The sequence below is a fragment of the Mustelus asterias genome, chromosome 3, assembly GCF_964213995.1.
Source record: "Mustelus asterias chromosome 3, sMusAst1.hap1.1, whole genome shotgun sequence".
NCBI lineage: Eukaryota > Metazoa > Chordata > Chondrichthyes > Carcharhiniformes > Triakidae > Mustelus > Mustelus asterias.
In genome coordinates this window covers 64,130,778-64,149,053 of record NC_135803.1, presented here as the reverse complement: position 1 = coordinate 64,149,053, position 18,276 = coordinate 64,130,778, and the positions used below count along the sequence as shown (strand labels likewise).

The 18,276-nt window shown below is 44.2% G+C and overlaps 1 protein-coding gene across 2 annotated transcripts in view; it reads left to right on the top strand.

Moving 5' to 3' along the window:
- Nucleotides 1-18,276, top strand: part of ppp2r3a (protein phosphatase 2, regulatory subunit B'', alpha) — a 376,640-nt gene that overhangs the window by 36,364 nt on the left and 322,000 nt on the right. The gene's annotated exons all lie outside the window — the stretch shown is intronic.

The following is an 18,276-nucleotide window of genomic DNA, read 5'->3' as shown; positions in this document are numbered from 1 at the left end:
GTGGAACTAAACTGCATTTAACACTTAAGTTTTGAATTAGTGAATGATGTTGTGAGGTTTGGACTTGGGTCATGCAGGTAACCCTCACCTCCTTCCTGCATTCGCCAGTTATGTGCCACCTTCTCCTGCACAAATGAGGGCAGTGTGTTATTGAATGTCATGCAATGTGTTTAGGTGGTCTGGCTGTCATGATTGATTAGTGGTCAGTGTGTGAGATATGGATGAGAGTCTTCTAGTGGTGAATAGTGACCAAGTTTTTCTGGCAGTTGATGTGGTGAGCCATTGGTCGATTGTGGAATCTTCTGGCCCCGCCAAAGTCTATGGTCTTTTGTGTGGTTCAGACATCCCGCCTCTGGGGAACCTGCTTATATTGTCTTGTCTGAACTGTAAAGACAAGGGGGGAATCCTCAAGCTGTTCATGCCATCGGGATTTTCCAGTCCCGCCCACAGCGCACCCCCTCCAATGGGTTTCACAGAGGCATGGAGTAACATCAATGGGACCAGAGAATCCCGCTGCCAGTGAACAGCACGCCACCTCCTGCCACCGACAAACACGTGGCTGGGAGGCCGGAAACTCCCCCCAAGGACCACCAACAACCCACACCATCTAATTTTCTCTTTGATCCTTAGCAAGAGAAAATTGTATCCCTCATCTCTCTTGGTGAGATAAATACAGCATAGATGTCAGAAGGTACCTCTTTAGGGTGATAAATGATTGGAACAGGTTCCAAGGAAGGATGGTTGATACAAGGACATTAGAGTCATTAAAAACAAAACAGATAGATGATGGAAGAGAAAGATTTGCTCTCTTGGAATGGGCAGATGTTGTGAGGGTTCTGCGAGGGGTTGACTTGAGCGGGACTGGAAGATTCCACCAGTGGGAGGGGCCAGAAAATCCTGCCCAATGTGTGAGAGTGAGGTGATGTTATGAGTGTTAAGTATGAGTCCTGATTGATGGATGTTGCTGGTAGGTGAGTGATGGAAGTGTGGTGAATTAAGTACTGACTGAGCCCAGTGGCACAATTAACATTTTTGTATGCTCTCACAAACTTTGATCTCTCATATGAGGTCATTGAACTTCTTGTGGTTCTGGATCCAGGAGCTGAGAATTAAATTGTTGGAGCTGACCTCGGGATTTATCTGTTCTGCCTGTCTTCTTGTTGTATGTCTGGAGGGTTTCCTGGTCACCACCTCCCTTTCCCCCACTGCGGGTATGAGATATCTCTGCTCCTTTCCAGCAGCTCCATAAAGGCCTCCAGTACAGCATTGGACAATCTTGGCACACGTCCTCCGATGATCAGCCAATTGTTATACAGCACTATTCCAAATGATCACAGCACCTCCAGCAGCCTCTATCTGCCATCCCTTGAAGAGTTGCAGGTTTTCTTGAAGCAGTGTTGGCAAATAATGATATCTGATGTGCAGCCAATGAACAGCACAGTTAGCACTGGCTGCAGCAGCAATCATTATAATGAGCATTCAACATGAAGTTGGTGTTTAAAGTTTATTTCATTTTTATTAGTGTCACAAGTAGGCTTACATTAACACTGCAATGAAGTTACTGTAAAAATCCCCTCGTCGCCACATTCCAGCACCTTTTCGGGTACACAGGGAGAATGTAGCATGGCCAATGCACCTAGCCAGCATGTCTTTTGGACTGTGGGAGGAAACCGGAGCACCTGGGGAAAATGTGCAGACTTTGCACAGACAGTGGCCCAAGCAAATTGAACCCGGTTCCCTGTGCCACCGTGGTGTGCTGCTTGTGTCACACTCCACAATCCCAGTGCCCATTTTTGAAGGTTATCGGATTAGCCTCCCGAAGCACTTGCGAAAGAAGGATTGTAACCTCACATTTTAAAATTACTCCCCTTCAAATAGCTCTGCCATTGCAGTATACCACTCCCTAAACAAAAGCACAAGTGGCAATCATCCCACCGGCTTATATTGACTTGTCTGAACAGTAAAGACCAGGACAAACCACGCCATCTGATTTTCTCTTTGGTCGTAAGAAAAAGCAACTTACAGTCCCGGCTCATTTCTTTGTCAGACACATACAACATAGGTGATAAATGGTTGGAACAGGTTCCAAGAAAGGATGGTTGGAGTCATTAAAGAAACAGACAGATGATGAATGAGGAAGAGTTGGCATCTCGGAATGGGCAGATGTTGCAATGACACATCTGGAGTTGTGAATTCAAAGGCATAAAATTGGTCAGGTTAGAACACCTTCATCACCACATTTCATAGATTCGAACTTAATGTCCAAAGGTAAGTATAAGTTCAGATCTTTGAACCACTTTAGACCAATCTATACAAAATGTTGGGGGATGTTTTGGCCAAAGGATGAGAACAGTTGCCAAAAGAATTCTGTGCGAATAAAACATAGCAATTTGAAAGTCTGGCTTTTGCGCACAATTTTGATCCTAATTGTTGTTTACCATAATTTGTACTTGCCTGGATGCACTGAACCAAACATTTGCAGATTTAGTATTGTTAACCTAACATATGGCAAGACCATAGAAATCATCTAACATATTATTCTGTTTTGAGCATTTTTCTTGCTTGCCATTTTGTATGAAAAACGACAAAATCACAACTGAATAGCTTGTAAAAATGCAGAAAAAGAAAGAGAAAGGCCAGCTATCTGGCATTGATTTCTCTCACCTTTGGATATTTTTGTCTCTCAAAGGAGATGAGACAAGTAGCTAACAATCCACAGAAACCTTAACCGGCAATAGGTTTGTAACTATCCTCAGGCCTTGTCTATCAACACCACTCCCCCATGTGGGAAGGCTCAATCTGAACATGGACTTAAACAAGCAGCAGTTCCTTCTTCTCATCCCAGAGTACCTGGAAGCAATTCCATGAGGCATCAGCTCACATTTTTAATGTATTTTTATGAACATAAGTCACGGTTGTTCCCAGTAGGTATGTATCATAAACTAATTTCATTTCTTCAGAATAAATGTATCAGAAAACTATCAGCACAGACAAATTTAGATTCAAGAATGTTTCCAAGTTGTGCATTCAGCCTGCATTTGTTAAAGAAGAATGAGAGAGGCTTTGCCTTTTATTAATGTAGAGTATTTGTGCTTTGTTACGGCTCAGTTTCATACAGATTTCAATGCAGGATTGTTACCACATTGAACAGTGCAGCTGTACAAGAAGCAATGTTAGATTAATTAGAAATAAACAAGCACTGCAATTGTTGTCAGTTATGTTCTCTTCTAGATAGAAAGGATGTGGGTCCCATTTAATGCTTGCTTCCCCACCAAATAAATGGTGGTGGAATATTAATTTTGGACACTACGTACTTGGGACTACGATGTTGTGGCCATTACGGAGACGTGGATAGAACAAGGACAGGAATGGTTGTTGGACGTTCCGGGGTATAGATGTTTCACTAAGTGTAGGGAAGCTGGTAAAAGAGGTGGAGGAGTAGCATTGATAATCAAGGATAGTTTAACGGCTGCAGAAAGGCACTTTGAGGGGGATCTGCACACTGAGGTAATATGGGCTGAAGTTAGAAATAGGAAAGGAGCGGTCACGTTGCGAGGAGTTTACTATAGGCCCCCAAATAGTAATAGAGATGTGGAGGAAGAAATTGCTAAGCAGATTATGGATATGTGTGCGGGTCACAGAGTAGTTGTCATGGGGGACTTTAACTTTCCAAATATTGATTGGAACCTTTGTAGGTCAAATAGTTCGGATGGGGCAGTTTTTGTGCAGTGTGTGCAGGAGGGTTTCCTGACACAATATGTGGATAGGCCGACAAGAGGTGAGGCCACATTGGATTTGGTACTGGGAAATGAACCGGGCCAAGTGTTAGATTTGGTTGTGGGAGAGCACTTTGGAGATAGTGACCACAATTCGGTGTCTTTTGTTATTGCAATGGAGAGGAATAGGGCCGTACAGCAGGGCAAGGTTTACAATTGGGGGAGAGGTAATTATGATGCGATTAGGCAAGAATTAGGGGGCATAAGATGGGAACAGAAACTGTCAGGGAAAGGCACTAATGAAAAGTGGAACTTTTTCAAGGAACAAATACTGCGTGTCCTTGATAGGTATGTCCCTGTCAGGCAGGGAGGAAATGGCCGAGGGAACTATGGTTCACGAAAGAGGTGGAATGTCTTGTGAAAAGGAAGAGGGAAGTTTATGTAGGGATGAGGAAACAAGGTTCAGATGGCTCGATTGAGGGTCACAAGTTAGCAAGGAATGAGCTGAAAAAGGGGCTTAGGAGAGCTAGGAGGGGACATGAGAAGTCCTTGGCGGGTCGGATCAAGGAAAACCCCAAGGCTTTTTACTCTTATGTGAGGAATAAAAGAATGACCAGGGTGAGGTTAGGGCCGGTCAAGGACAGTAGTGGGAACTTGTGTATGGAGTCAGTAGAGATAGGCGAGGTGATGAATGAATACTTTTCTTCAGTGTTCACCAAGGAGAGGGGCCATGTTTTTGAGGAAGAGAAGGTGTTACAGGCTAATAAGCTGGAGGAAATAGATGTTCGGAGGGAGGATGTCCTGGCAGTTTTGAATAAACTGAAGGTCGATAACTCCCCTGGGCCTGATGAAATATATCCTAGGATTCTTTGGGAGGCAAGGGATGAGATTGCAGAGCCTTTGGCTTTGATCTTTGGGTCCTCACTGTCCACGGGGATGATGCCAGAGGACTGGAGAGTGGCAAATGTTGTTCCTCTGTTTAAGAAAGGGAATAGAAATGACCCTGGTAATTATAGACCGGTTAGTCTTACTTCGGTGGTTGGTAAATTGATGGAAAAGGTCCTTAGGGATGGGATTTACGACCATTTAGAAAGATGCGGATTAATCTGGGATAGTCAGCACGGATTCGTGAAGGGCAAGTTATGCCTCACAAATTTGATTGAATTTTTTGAGGAGGTAACTAAGTGTGTTGATGAAGGTAGGGCAGTTGATGTCATATACATGGATTTTAGTAAGGCGTTTGATAAGGTCCCCCATGGTCGGCTTATGATGAAAGTAAGGAGGTGTGGGATAGAGGGAAAGTTGGCCGATTGGATAGGTAACTGGCTATCTGATCGAAGACAGAGGGTGGTGGTGGATGGAAAATTTTCAGACTGGAGGCAGGTTGCTAGCGGAGTGCCACAGGGATCAGTGCTTGGTCCTCTGCTCTTTGTGATTTTTATTAATGACTTAGAGGAGGGGGCTGAAGGGTGGATCAGTAAATTTGCTGATGACACCAAGATTGGTGGAGTAGTGGATGAGGTGGAGGGCTGTTGTAGGCTGCAAAGAGACATGGATAGGATGCAAAGCTAGGCTGAAAAATGGCAAATGGAGTTTAACCCTGATAAATGTGAGGTGATTCATTTTGGTAGGACTAATTTAAATGTGGATTACAGGGTCAAAGGTAGGGTTCTGAAGCCTGTGGAGGAACAGAGAGATCTTGGGGTCCATATCCACAGATCTCTAAAGGTTGCCACTCAAATGGATAGAGCTGTGAAGAAGGCCTACAGTGTGTTAGCTTTTATTAACAGGGGGTTGGAGTTTAAGAGCCGTGGGGTTATGCTGCAACTGTACAGGACCTTGGTGAGACCACATTTGGAATATTGTGTGGTCACCTCACTATAAGAGGATGTGGAAGCGCTGGAAAGAGTGCAGAGGAGATTTACCAGGATGCTGCCTGGTTTGGAGGGTAGGTCTTATGAGGAAAGTTTGAGGGAGCTAGGGCTGTTCTCTCTGGAGCGGAGGAGGCTGAGGGGAGACTTAATAGAGGTGTATAAAATGATGAAGGGGATAGATAGGGTGAACATTCAAAGACTATTTCCTCGGGTGGATGGAGCTATTACAAGGGGGCATAACTATAGGGTTCATGGTGGGAGATATAGGAAGGATATCAGAGGTAGGTTCTTTACGCAGAGAGTGGTTGGGGTGTGGAATGGACTGCCTGCAGTGATAGTGGAGTCAGACACTTTAGGAACATTTAAGCGGTTATTGGATAGGCACATGGAGCACACCAGGATGATAGGGAGTGGGATAGCTTGATCTTGGTTTCAGATAAAGCTCGGCACAACATCGTGGGCCGAAGGGCCTGTTCTGTGCTGTACTGTTCTATGTTCTATGTTCTATGATACACTTTTGATAATGAGGGATGAGATCTGTTTATCTGTCAGAACTTGAGCACAAAACTAATGCAGTACTGAGGGAATGCTGCACTGTCAGAGGTGTGCCTTTCAGATAAGATGTTAACCTATGGCTCCTCCTGCCCTCTCAGGTAGATGTAAAAGTTCCATGGCACCATTTGAAAGGAGAGCTGGGAAGTTCTGCCTGCTGCCCGAGCTAATATTTATCCCTCAATCAACATCACAAAGTAAAGCCAACTAAGCAGTCCCATTGCTGTTTGTGGGAGCTTGTTGTCTGCAACTTGGATGTTGCATTTCCTACATTACAACAGTTCAAAAATACTTCATTGACTGGAAAGTGCTTTGAAAAAAAGGTTCCATATAAATACAAGGGTTTTTTTTAAAAAAAAGCTCTGCTCTCTGCTTCTGGTCACAAATAAAACTGTCACCAGTTGTACAATTACTTTAATATGTGATATCATGAGCATAAATCTTTTTAACCATCAGTTGCATGTTTATTGATTAGACAAGAATACTAGTCCTATGATTGCATTCCCAGTTGGGAATTTGCAGACTTGCAGCCAGTGACCTTTGCTTCATTTAAATCCTGAGCTGCAACTCCACAATCTCCAGATCCAAGCTGCAGTCTCCAAGGGTGCTGCTGCACTCTGGGAGCAGACAGCTACAGAATCAGCCTGTAAAACTTTACTCAACCCCAAAGCTTTCAAAGCTCATGTAAAAATATGGCCCTGTTTCTTCAGACATCAAGTCTTAAAGTTAAACGTTATTTATTCGTTACAAGTAAGGCTAATATTAAAACTGCAATGAAGTTATTGTGAAATTCCCCAGTCGCCACACTCTAGCGCCTGTTTGGGTCAATGCACCTAACCAGCACGTCTTTCAGATTGCGGGAAGAAACCGGAGCACCTGGAGGAAACCCACGCAGACACGGAGAGAACGTGCAAACTCCACACAGACAGTGACCCAAGCCAGGAATTGAACCCGAGTCCATGGCACTGTGAGGCAGCAGTGCTAGCCACTGTGCCACCATGCCGAGAATCACTGTGCCAAAGGAGGCCATTTGGCCCATTGTGTCTGCACCAACTTCTCGAATGAACAACTCACCTAGTGCCATTCCCCCTGCTTTCTCCCAGTAACCCTGCACATTCTTCCTTTTCAGATAACTGTCTAATTCCCTTTTGAATGCTTCAACTTGCCTCCACCATACACTTGGGCAGTATACAGCCAGTCTTGATCATTCATTGTGCATTTGAGATGCTAATTCATGCAGGAGTCTCCCAAATTGCTATTCTGGCTTGTGATCAAGCTCACAATTGGACTCTGTGTTCCTATTCAGTGCCTTCCTTCCCCAAAACAGCACCACGCAGGTGGGAGATGGGGGTCATGATGGGCAAGGACAGGGTCAACAGGGGTGCTGTCCAATAATTAATAACCTTTTTATGACCATGTTTCAGTGCTGAGTGGAGAAGTTTAACAATGGTGATGTTGAATGTCAGCCAGCATGGTGACCCTACATCAGAAAATTCTGTGTTAGTGCAAGCGTTGCCATGGATATTTAGGTAAAGTGCTGAAAGGCTGTTGGCACCAGTGGAACCTTACGCCAGCATGAGACAGGTGGGAGAAATTTAACAACATTAGCCGGAATATACACACCACAATGGCCATAACTTTTCCTTTATAATTTAATGTGCTTGGCAATTCTAAAGACCTATACCTATAAAAAGTGAAGTGACTTATTTTCAGTCGTACAACTGTAATTGTCAGGAACAATAAAGTTTGATGGCATCTTTACTGGCAGAATACCAGTCCTCATGATGTTACCATAATAGGAGACACGATGCTTTGTGAAAAACATGAAAGCAACAGCTTGCCTCAACACTGAGAAACTGGCTGCCCAATTTGTGCCCTAAAATGTAAACAACAATAGAAGAGAATCCTGAAATAGAATGGAACAATGAATCAAATCTACCTAGTCCTGCGTAAGGCAGTCTGACAACTATTACCCAAGTGCTGAATGCCTGCTAGCATTGGTGAGAAAATCGGGAGGCTTCATATTCATCAAAAGTTTACAGGAAATTGTGGATAAAACTTCCTCTCGTGATTGGTTATTACTCACACTAAACTCCATTTTGTTCAGGCATTAGCTGTTTAAGCTAATTAACAACAGCATTTTTTTTAAAAAGCATACAGAGACACTTTAAGTGGCTGCACTGATATCAGAGAAAAGTCAGCACCTGATGAAATCAATAACTTAAAATTAGAAAAATGCAGTAAATCCTCAGAATCTGGGAAAAGACAAATTTCAGTTGTGAGAACTGGAGAACGCAAGTCTCTATATACTGAACAAAATAGCACGGTAAAGAAAGTAGGGATGGCGAACGCCATCACAAAGAAACAGTTATTGGAATGAATACTCTGTCAATGTGTTACCTAGAAAACTGGAACTAGGTGTAGAAGATATACAAGGAGAAATTCATAACAGATAACAAAGAGACGAAGGAAGAGTATCAGTCAAAGCAGCTTTGAAAGCAACATGGAAATGGATGTGGGATAGTATAAGTTCATAATATATAGAAGCAGAATTAGGCCATTTGGCCCATCAAGTCCACTCTGCCATTTGATCATAGCTGATATGCTGTTATGGTGCAAGGATCTAAGGTCATATATCATTAAAGGCAATCCATGGATAAGTCACCAAGGAAAAGGTAAAGATATTGTTCATTAGGTTTACGTTGAACTTTTCTTTCATGGCATGTGTGTCACTGGCAAAGCTAGCATCTGTTTCCCATTCCCAATTGTTCCTGAGAAGGTGATGGTGAGCCACCCTCATGAATAGCTACAGTCCAGATGGTATAGGTGCACCCACAGTGCGATTAGGGAGGAATTTGCAGGATTTTGATCCAATGGCAATGAAGAAACAGCAATATAGTTCCAGTTCAGGCTGGTGTGTGACATTAAGGGAAGCTTGAAGGTGGTGGTGCTCCCATGCGCCTGCTACCCTTGTCTTTCTAACTGATAGAAGTTGCGAGTTTGGAAGTTTTTGTCAAAGGCATTTTGCAGAGATGGTGCACACTACAGTCACTGTGCAGTGGCAGTGGAGGATGTAATTTTTTAATGTTGTAAATGGGGTGCTGATCAAGCCTTTTCCGGGATGATGCCAAGTTTCTTGAGTATTGTTGGAGCTGCACTCAGCCAGGCAAATTTTCCATCACTGACTTGTGAACATAAGTACTAGGAGCAGGAGTAGGCAATTCAGCCCTTCGAACCTGCTCCGCCATTCAATACCATTTCATCTTGGCCTCATTGCCAACTTCCTGCCCGCTCCCCATAACCTTTCATTCCGCTACTAATTAAAAGCCTATGGGGCGAGAGAATTCCATCGATTCAGGACGCTTTGAGTGAAGTAATTCCTCCTCATTTCTCTGTTAAATCTACCCTTTAGCCTAAAACTATGGCCTCTCATTCTACAATGTCCAACGAGGGGAAACATCTGCTCTACACCTGCCTTATCAATATCCTTTAGCATCTTATATATCTCAATTATATCTCCTCTCATTATTCGAAACTCCAGTCAGTATAGGCCTAAACTGCTCAACCTCTCTTCATAAGCCACATCTTTGATCCCTGGACTGCCTCTATTGCATTTGTGCCCTTCCTCAAATAAGGGGATCAAAACTGTGAGCAATACTCCAGATGTGGTCTCATCTATACAGTTGCAACAGCACTTCCCTACTTTTATACTTTGTTCCATTAGCAATGAATGCCAAAATTCAATTTCCCTTCCTTATTGCCTGCTGCACCTGCATAATAACTTTCTATGATCCATGCACGAGGACACCCAGATCCCTCTGTACTGAAGCATTTTAAGCTTCTCTACATTTAGATAAGTTGCCTTTTTATTCCTCCGACCAAATGGATAAACTTACAGTTATCAACATTAAATTCCATCTGCCAAATTTTGGCCCATTCAACTAACCTATCCCTAACCATTTATAAATATTTTATTTCCTGAATGCAACTTGCTTTTCCACCTATATTAGGGTCATCTACAAATTTGACTATAGTACATTCTATCATTGCATCCAAGTCATTAATATAGATGGTAAATAATTGGGGTCTGAGGATCAAACACTGTGGCACATCATTAGTTATAGCTTGATATCCAAAAAAAGACCCATTGACAACCAAATAAAGACTCATTTATCCCAACTCTCTGCTTTCTGATGGTTAGCCAATCCTCTGTCTAAGCTAATATATTACCCTCAACCCCATGGGATCTTACCTTGTACATTAACCTTTTGTGCGGCACCTTATCTTCTGGACATCCAGACACATCAGAGATGGCACTTGTGATGGCACCTCATTATTTGAGGAGTTGTGAATGATACTGAACACTGCAATTATCAGCAAACGCTCCCATTTCTGACCTTGTGATAGCGAAAAGGTTATTGATGAATCAGCTGAGGATTGTTGACCCTGTAGAATACCTGTAGTGATGTCCTGGGACTGAAATGATTGGCCTCCCACAACCACAACTACCTTCCTTTGTGCTAGGTATGACTCCAAGCACTGGAGAGTTTTCAATCATTAATGATCTGCATGAGGGCTTGAGAAGATTAACTTTAATGTTTTTGTCTCTCACAGTTGGTGGGATTTGAAAGGCGAGATTGAATTTCCTCTTAATATCATTAGTTTGAAAGTGATTCATTCCCATTACCTATTGAATAAATATTAGCCAACAACCCATCAGAGTACTTTCAGTCATCAGTTCAGACATGTGCATTGGCACTGCTAGTATCCAAGTAGCAATTCACTAAACAAAGCAATTATAGAAGCTGCAAACTTTGCTTTCTTGAGGAATCTAATTTACTTTAAAGGAACAATTTTTACAATTAATTTTCTTTGTGATTTAAAGCAATTAGATGTAGTAGTTTCTAATTTAGCAGATTCATGAGGTGGAACACGCTTTTCTTGGAATAAAATTTTCTTGATGAAACAGACCGACAATGTCTGCTGAACTTAATTGATTCAGAACCAAATTGCAAATAATTGTTGGTTCTTTCGATTGGCTTTGTGTCACCATTTCACCACCGACCAAATACTGTCCAAACAAGAAGTGAGTACAATTCATCTATGGTTCAGCTCTGAAGACATTGGATTAAGATAAGCTCCAGCTTCCGCACTGTCCCTGTTAATAAGGCATCACAACTTGGTGGTGTACCAAGATGTCATTAAGTGTAGCCACCAGCAGTCTTCAATTGAATGGTTGCTTCCTGTTTGATTTATTAGACACATGAACTCAACTGTTCACTGTGATTATCTCTGATAGTGATTTTCAGCTCAGAGGCTTTAGTTCTCTGGGGAGTTTGCAAGCCGATTGGAGAAATTCGACATTTAAACTTATTGGCCTAATTTTCTCCCTATGTATAACATCCTTCTGACTGTCTTGAATCGATCTATCATAAACTTATGTTAATGTGGCAAACTAGCAAAAGGCTTGTCCACGATTTCAAAAAGCTGAGACACTGGCTGAAATTCTCCGACCCTTCACGCCCTGTTGCCGCTGTCAGTGAGAACGGAGAATTTGGCGCTCAGCCAAATCCCCATTCACTGTGTGGGACCGGAGAATCCCACCTGTGGGGGAGGTCGGAGGATCCAGCTTACTATTCTATCCGTGACCGGCTTTTCACCTATAGTTCATGGCATCCTTCCCCACCCCTACCCAACCTCCAGTTCACAGTGATCACTCACTCCCCCACCCAGTTCACTTTGGCATTTCTTTTCCTGAGCAGTTCATGTTCCAGACGAGTGCTTTATCTCCATTCCTTGGTCTCTGGTTACCCCAAGGATCTATCCAATTCTGCCTCCTATTTTTCACCTCCATGCTGTCCCTCAACAACATCATCCAAAAGCAGTGTTAGTTCTCACATGTACAAATACAACAGCTCTATCAGTTCTCTCAGTTCCTCCACTGTTGCTAAATTATCAAACTCACTATCTAGCATTCAGTACTGGACAAGCATAAAGTTCCTCCAGTTAAATATCGAGAAGACTGAATCCATTGTTTTCAGTTCCCGCTCCAAATACTGTTCCCAGCTTTCATCTCCATATCCCTCTCATTGCCAATAGTCTGAGATTAAACCAGTCCAGTTGCAGCCTTGATGTCACATTTGACCCAGAGATGACCTCCCGACCTCGTGTCAACGCTTAGCTACCTATTTCCATCTATGCAACACTGCACGAGTTCACCCTGTTGCAGCTCATCTGTTACCTAAACCTTCATTCGTGCCTTTTTTCTCCCACATTCTGTCCTCAGTAAAACTTGATGTCATCCATAGCTTTGCTTCACATGTCTTAACAGTGGTTAGCATTGCTGCCTCACAGCACCAAGGACATGAGTTTGATTCCTGGCTTGGGTGACTGTGTGGAGTTTGCACATTTTCCACCTGTCTGCGTCGGTTTCCTTCGGGTGCTCCAGTTTCCTCCCACAGTCCAAAGATGTGCGGGTTTGTTGGATTGGCCATGCTAAATTTCCCCTTAGTGTCCAAAGATGTGCAGGTTAGCTGGATTGGCCATGCTAAATTTCCCCTTAATGTCCAAAGATGTGTAGGTTAGGGGGATTAGTGGGCTAAATGTGTGGGGTAGGTCGAGGGTTGTCTTGGGTAAGATACTCAGCCGGAGAATCAGTGCAGACATGATGGGCTGAAAGGCCTCCTTCTGCACTGTAGGGATTCTATGAAGTCACACCAAATCCTGTTTCTCTATCACCAACCCTCCCCTGCCCATGTGAAAATGGCTGAGAGTGAAACCAAGGCAGAAACAGAGGTAGCTGTCTGGTTTCCCAGGGCCCAGGAAACCCGGCTACCCAGAGCTAAAGTGAAAATGAGAGATAAAAGTGAGGCCTGCAGACTAAATATAATATTTAAATTCATAGCCCACCTCTTGGTAGCAGATTTTCAGCCTGCACTCCTTTCTAACCCCCACCCTGTCATCCTGCCTCCGTTAAAACCAGAGCTTGGAGGCAGCTTGGAGTCAGGGTTTAGATTTTTAATATTTTAACCTCATGCCAAACCCAAATTCTTCCCATTGACGCACGGGACATATAAACTTCATCGTGGCAGCAAGGCCATGATGTGTCTAAGCAACTCAATGTCAAGCACAAACACATTCTCCCTTTGGAGAGAGACTGTTTTGAAGCACACATGAAAAAATAATATTTGCTGGAAGATATTGGAAAGGAATTTTGTATAAATACATATATAGGCACTTGGGATGCAAATAGGACAGGACAGTGCAAAGGAATTCTTGCCATTTGTTCCTGTCTGTTTTCCACACTATTTCAAGACCTCAGCATGGTCCTGTCAACAGGACAGGTCAATTTGAGAATGAAATCTCAGTGTCACTGAATGATATCCAAATGCCTTTCTCCACCAGTTTGGAAACTTGAAGGAAGAACAGACTGCGTGGTGAGTGATGGCCAAAGTGCTCTAATATTTTATTACTTTATCCTGTAACCTCAGTTTGACATAGATTTGAAATGCAAGCCTATGTGCTTTAGTGGTGACTATAGTACTCTTCAAAATGCCACGGATCACTGAAATGATAATCAGCACCATTAACAAAAATACTAATAATTTTTGTGATAAGATTAAAAAATGCTGGATAAAATCTCATCTGTGGAGAGAGAAACAGAGTTAATGGGTCCATATGACTCTTCAGATATTTTAGGACCTTTATGTCTTTCAAGCCATTCTTACAAGGTAGGGAGTAAAGTTTTTTTCATAGAAAAAGAGATTTATTTTCGGCTAACATTTGAAATAATTATTTTTATGTAAAGAAAGATCCACTCAAAAGCCTCGTGTACCATCATTGAAACCTAACAGGAAGGATAGTCTTTGCACAAACTATGGGCCCGATTTTACCATTTTCATTCTAAGTGCTGAATCTGGGTGCAATTCAGACTTGGAAATCTGTTCCCAGGCGCCCCCACACGCACTCAGCCTGAAAAAAAAATCGCGAGTCTGAATTGCGTGTGGGCGGGGCTTATCACATCCAAAACGCTGCAGCTCCAATCGGAGATTTGAACCGCACATGCGCAGTGAAAAATAAAATTGAAAGACGCGCCCCTGTCACATCGCTCCCAGGCCGCAAAAAGCAGATAAAGCGGCCCGGGAGCAAAAAGCTCATCACCCCACCCCCACAACATAACTGTCCCCCTTATCCACCCACCCCTCTCGCTACCCAGACTGATCGCGACCCTCTGCCCCCTCCGCCGCCACTGATTGCCCGCAGAACAGCAGCAGTCCCCCCTGCCCCCCCCACCAGAGATTCATCTGGCCTCCCTCCCCCCCCGACCAGAGAATAATCGTGCCTCCCTCCACCCCCAACCAGAGAACAATCTGGCCTCACCCCCCCAACCCCCAACCCCCCTACCCCCCCCCCCCCCCCACCCACCAGAGAATGATCTGGCCTCCCTCCTCCCCCTCCCCACCAGAGAACGAACTGGCCTCCCCCACCCTCCCCCCCGCCCCATCCGGAGAATGATCTGGCCTCCCTCCTCCCCTTACAAGATAATGGTTGGAATGCAAGTCTTTACAGGTAATCAAGTCTTTACAGGTACAGACAATGTGAGTGGAGAGAGGGTTAAAAGGTGTGAATTGTCTCCAGCCAGGACATCTTCTCCGGAGCCTTCAACATGTCATCGATGGAGACAAACATCTTGCCAAGGCCATCCCCACACCCCAACCTCTTGCCTTCAAACAACTGCACAACCTCAAACAGACCATTGTCCGCAGCAAACTACCCAGCCTTCAGGAGAACAGTGATCACGACACCACACAACCTGCCATAGCAACCTCTGCAAGACGTGCTGGATCATCGACATGGATGTCATCATCTCACGTGAGAACACCATCCACCAGGTACACGATACATACTCTTGCAACTCGGCCAACGTTGTTTACCTGCTACGCTGCAGGAAAGAGTGTCCCGAGGCATGGTACATTGGGGAAACCATGCAGACGCTATGACAACGGATGAAAGAACAGCACTCAACAATCACCAAGCAGGAGTGTTCTTTTCCTATCGGGGAACACTTCAGCAGTCGCGGACATTCAGCCTCTAATCTTCGGGTAAGCGTTCTCCAAGGCAGCCTTCATGACACACGACAACGCAGAATCGCTGAGCAGAAACTGATAGCCAAGTTCCACACACATGAGGACGGCCTCAACCGGAATCTTGGGTTCATGTCACACTATCTGTAACCCCCATGACTTGCCTTGGCTTGCAAAATCTCATTAACTATCCTGGCTGGAGACAATTCTCACCTCTTTAACCTGTGCTTAACCCTCTCTCCACTCGCATTGTCTGCACCTGTAAAGACTTGATTACCTGTTAAGGCTCGCATTCCAACCATTATCTTGTAAATTGAGTCTGTGTCTATATATGCCCTGTTTGTGAACCCAACTCTTCACTCACCTGAAGAAGGAGCGATACTCCGAAAGGTTGTGCTACCAAATAAACCTGTTGGACTTTAACCTGGTGTTGTGAGACTTCTTACTGCGCCCACCCCAGCCCAATGCTGGCATCTCCACATCACTTCCACCCCCCCCCCCCAACCAGAGATATATCTGACCCGTCTCCCCGCACCCCCCCTCCCCTCCTCACCACCAGAGAATGATTGGCCTCCCTCCTCCGTCCCCACCTCACCAGAGAATGATCAGGCCCGCCTCCCTCCACACGCCCACCACCGATCTGAGTTAGAGAGCAGTTGGAAGTTCTGAACGTACCTCTTCAGAAGCTGGAGCGCCTGAAACCGACCTTTGCCGAGCATGTCTGTTTCGCGTTGAATCTGAATGTGCGAACGCGATGGTAAAGGGGGAAATGCTGGTAAAGTTGGGTAGGTAGCCCATTAATTCAATTTAAATGCATGCATTGCATGCATGCATGCGTGGATCGCACTAATTGTCTCACACCTGACTTTACCAAGTTTTCGTGCCCAAAAACGGTCGCGACGCAATGGTAAAATCAGGCCCTATATCTTGTGAGGTCACTGAATGCTTTGCATGTATCTTGAATGAGATTCCACCAAATATATCAGTACCTTGTTTCCACTGGCTTGGTTGTACATACACTATATTTGTCAAGACCATGGGCTGGACTTTATGACGCGCCGTCAGGTTTGGTGTGGAGGGCGTGTAAAATATGTTGGATGGCTAGCAAACTGCCTTCCCGCCCATCCCGAACCGGTCACGATAGTATATGGGGGCGATAAGGTGCCCACAAGGGGTGGCATCATAGCACAGTAGTTAGCACTGCTACCACACAGCGCCAGGAACCCAGGTTCGATTCTGGCTTGGGTCACTGTCTGTGCAGAGTCTGCATGTTCTCCCTGCATCGGTTTCCTCCAGGTGCTCCAGTTTCCTCCCACAGTCTGAAGATGTGCAGGTTAGCTGGATTGGCCATGCTAAATTTCCCCTTAATGTCCAAAGATGTGTAGGTTAGGGGGATTAGTGGGCTAAATGTGTGGAGCAAGTCGAGAGTTGTCTTGGGTAAGATACTCAGCCGGAGAATCAGTGCAGACATGATGGGCTGAAAGGCCTCCTTCTGCACTGTAGGGATTCTATGAAGTCACACCAAATCCTGTCTCTCTATCACCAACCCTCCCCTGCCCATGTGAAAATGGCTGAGAGTGAAAACGAGGCAGAAACAGAGGTAGCTGTCTGGTTTCCCAGGGCCCAGGAAACCCGGCTACCCAGAGCTAAAGTGAAAATGAGAGATAAAAGTGAGGCCTGCATTCTAAATATAATATTTAAATTCATAGCCCACCTCCTGGTCGCAGATTTTTAGCCTGCACTCCTTTCTAACCCCACCCCATCATCCTCCAGAGTTTGGAGGCAGCTTGGAGTCAGGGTTTAGATTTTTAATATTTTAACCTCGCGGCGAACCCAAATTCTTCCCATTGACGCACGGGACATATAAACTTCATCGTGGCAGCAAGGCCATGATGTGTCTAAGCAACTCACAGTAGGAGGGGAGCTAGTCCAGAAGCTGCAGCAGAATGACCACTGGTGCCTACAGCTCATTTACCGCTCTGTGAAAATGTGCTTGACTTCTGCAGGCTCTATTTTTCAAAACACAGAGGTCATTTGAATGACGTGGATGTTCAACAATTAATGCATTCCGTGGATATTATTACACTGTGATGGTTTTCGTTGCCAGTAAATACTTCATACATTCATATAATTTATCAACGGTTGCTAAAGGTCTTTGCTCTGTAGTTTATTGGAGCAATACTGACTGACTTGCTGAGTAGGAAATTAATGCTGACAGTCGTCATCGCTGCCACCAGGTCATGCAATCTTGGTAATTGTATGTGTCAGAGATTCAATGAGTTCGATAGTGCTCACTTAGAACAGGAATTTCCTGGTGGTGAAGTTAGGTGAGTCTTGGCTTGTATCACTTTTATATAACCACTTAAACTGAGAATTGTCATGCATCCTAACAGCTTCAGAACTTTCGAGTTTATGCACAAACAAAGTAGCAGTGACCCAGTGCTGAATTCAATATTTCCATCAAGGTTCAGTCCAAGCAATTGATGAATAAGTCTTGCTTATATTTACATAAGCTCTCCCCACCCACTCCCCCGAACCACAACACACATATTCCCCCTTCATTCCTTGTCAAAACAATGCAGTTGTTCAATTTTCTCTCAGGATATCTCTTTTCGATTTCCATGTTCCACCAATTGGAACTTCAAACCCATTCTGCTGCTTATCTTTCTCTCCTGCTGTGAAGAGTTAGCTGTCAGGAAATTGACAGTGGTAACTGTAGGCTCTTGAACAGTTCAAACATTTAAGATACTCTGCTAATCAAGTGGTAGGGACACCAGTTCACCCAAAGATGGGTACGTACAAGCAACATTCTAATCATATTTTACCTCTGTGCTTCCAACGGCTAGAAAAAAAACGGTGATCATGAGATGCAAAATAATTTTGTTAACAAAAGGCAAATGTTCCATCTCTCAGGATTTCTGACATAAAGAAAATAAACTTCTGTTGATTGACTGATGGCTCTCAATGGGACCATCACTAATAATAGGCTTGATTACTTGCTTGTACTCAATCAGTATCTCCGCAGTTTGTGGCAGAAGGAAATCATTCAGA